General features: G+C 39.1%; 1 protein-coding gene across 1 annotated transcript in view; it reads right to left on the reverse strand.

The window, feature by feature from the left end:
- The window catches only part of LOC106523594 (serine/threonine-protein kinase PAK 2), a 26,833-nt gene extending 24,470 nt beyond the window's left edge, over positions 1 to 2,363 (reverse strand). Inside the window, exon 1 of the mRNA XM_014017078.1 lies at positions 2,071 to 2,363. The gene's annotated coding sequence lies outside the window, so the exon portion shown is untranslated. The remainder of the gene's footprint in view (positions 1 to 2,070) is intronic.
- Between the last annotated feature and the right edge of the window lie 223 nt (positions 2,364 to 2,586).

Consider the following 2,586-nt stretch of genomic DNA (forward strand, 5'->3'; position numbering starts at 1 on the left):
CATTAGCACCTCTAGTAATATATTTACTGAGAAAAATGGTGACGTGTTCAATACTTATTTTACCTGCTGTATATTGAAACTCCAGAGTTTTACACTAAAGTTAATTTGTTCTTGAAATAGAGAAAGTTAAAGTCATCTCTGTAAGGACAACTCTCAGCTACTAGCACAACAGACTGTAGCTCAATATCTCTAAAAGTGACTAAACCATCACCATTTCTTAGCTGGCTAATCTCAGTTAGCTGTGGTGGCCATCTTGACTCCARAAGGTAATCAGTTGTAGTTTAAGCTCCAACAACGACTCTCTGAGAGTTTAAATGAGATCTACAAAGTGGTTCATAAGATATTTTGCTAACAGACGATAAACAAACACACGCAACGGCATAAGTAAAAAGAAAAAAAACCTGTCCTTTCAGTAGGTATTCTTAACATAGACTTGTTCAGACCTTTTCCATCCTCACCACCTGCATTCATGTTTTACATGAAGCCAGCCTTCACACAACTTCCTTTCACAACCGAGCCTCAGAGCCGGTCACATCCTTCTGCTCTCAGTGATTTCTGTTCCCCATTTTCCACCCTCTCACTGCATCCGAGTACTTTCTACTCCCTGTGGCTGGCAGCCGTCATGGGAAGCCCGAGATCAGGTGGACCAATCAGGGCGCAGAAAACCCAGCCGCCGAGCTGTTTACAGGAAGCGCACAACAAGCCTTTTGTGTTCGACTTCTATAAAAGGATATTCTGTGGACGACTTCCTGGAAGGAGTCATGGAACTGACACACAAGCCATTTCCACCACACAGAAAAAATAAATAATAAACCTCTCAGCACAGCCAGATGTTCAGATGTACCGTTCTGACAGCGATGGGGGGGATTTAACACAACCTGAAGCTCACAAAGCCTCAGAAAGTGAATCAGGCACCAAAACAGACTCACAGCTGACATGATGACACGCCAACCATCGGTTCCTTGTAGCTGCAGAGGAAGAAATCTCGAGCACAGATTTGAGCTGTGATGTCAAACTACAGGTCACACCTACACCCTCCAGTTTCCCAGGTTTAAAGGTAGTTTCATGGTTTACACTTTAAAAATAATAGTGGGTTAGGTTTTTTGTTTTTTAAAAATACAAGTAAAAACACGTAATTGTTATTTAAGGATGATAAAGTAGTCTTTTCATTTGGTTTGAACGTGTTTACATCTAATAATTTACTTTTTTGTGTGACGCTGATTCAACAGTCGACTATTGTTTTCTTTTTCGTGTGTATGGTTTTTCATAAATATTTTGTAGCCTGTATTTTAGATAAAAGTACCAAAAGATGTGCTTTTACTATCTAAAAGTTAGATTTAGGCTAATTTTTGTCTATAGCTACCATTATGCTACATTTAGCCTTTATGTTTTCTTTTTTTACTTAAAGTCTTTAGTTACTTTTAATATCTAGCTAAATACCGGCTATATTTTATCAATACCATTTTCATGCTTTTAGCAAGCCTTTAGCCACTTTTTGCCTTAAGGCCACTTTTACTTATAACCTTTACCTTTACATAGCTCTTTGTTATTTTTAGCTTCTAGCTGGCCTATTTATAGCCTATACTTTTAGCTATTAGTCTGCCTTTTCCTGCTAATAACTAGCATTTGGTAGCTGTAGCTATGCTAAAGTCTACCAACTTTAGCATTCAGATGGTGTTTTGCTACTTTTAAGCTAACTWGTGCTACTTTTAGCTTTTGTCGCGTTTAGCTTTCCTCAGCAAATTTCAGTCAAGTCGTAAATTTCAACATTAATTACATTGATCATAGCCTAGTTATAAACTGATTGTARACTTTAGTTCAGGAAGATTCATAATTTATTAAAATTAAGCTACAACAAAAGACAAATGAACAACCATATGTTTGATGAAGTCTGAGTCTCTGCCACAGAAAAGTTTAAAGACTCAGGTGTCTCCTAACAGACCTAAAATAAAATGACTTTTATAGCAGCCGTATCTGCTGAACTTTAAAGGAAATTGTTCTTTCAACAAAGTGAAACAAGTTGTGCAACTTGTACAACTGACGGCGAGAGACTGCTTCTATTAAACTCACCGGTACTAGTTGCTGTCTGAGTCTGAAAGAAAAAAAAACTCAGTCCAACCGAAGTCCCGACCCGAAGCCGTTTTCAGTCCGATTTAAAGACCAGAACCGTCGCAGGGATTGGAAAATAGTTCCGGAAGCGTCAAAAACGAAGCGGTTTACGGACTCGCACCGGTTCATTCGTGAGTCTCTCTCCCCGGGTACTTCCCAGCTGGGCTATCCGCTCGCTCCGGGTAGGAACCTGCCAGAGAGGAAGCGGAACCTCGCTGATGAAACCAACCGAGAAAATCGGAACATCGCGGCTTCCGTAGCTGAAAAACTCGCATGCAGCAGACTGTGATGGAAATGACGTACAGTCATTTTCAAAATAAGACTTGATCACGCTGCTTTAAACTTCGACGAAATTTTCTTCTAATGACCGCTTTTTCTTCCTGTAGATTTCCTGTAGATATACTGTATATTAGTGCATCTTAGAATTTTGCTCAAAGAAATAGTCATCACCAATTCAAAAACCTATTATTTATATAC

This window comes from Austrofundulus limnaeus, unplaced genomic scaffold (assembly GCF_001266775.1).
Source record: "Austrofundulus limnaeus strain Quisiro unplaced genomic scaffold, Austrofundulus_limnaeus-1.0 Scaffold160, whole genome shotgun sequence".
In the NCBI taxonomy this organism is placed as follows: domain Eukaryota; kingdom Metazoa; phylum Chordata; class Actinopteri; order Cyprinodontiformes; family Rivulidae; genus Austrofundulus; species Austrofundulus limnaeus.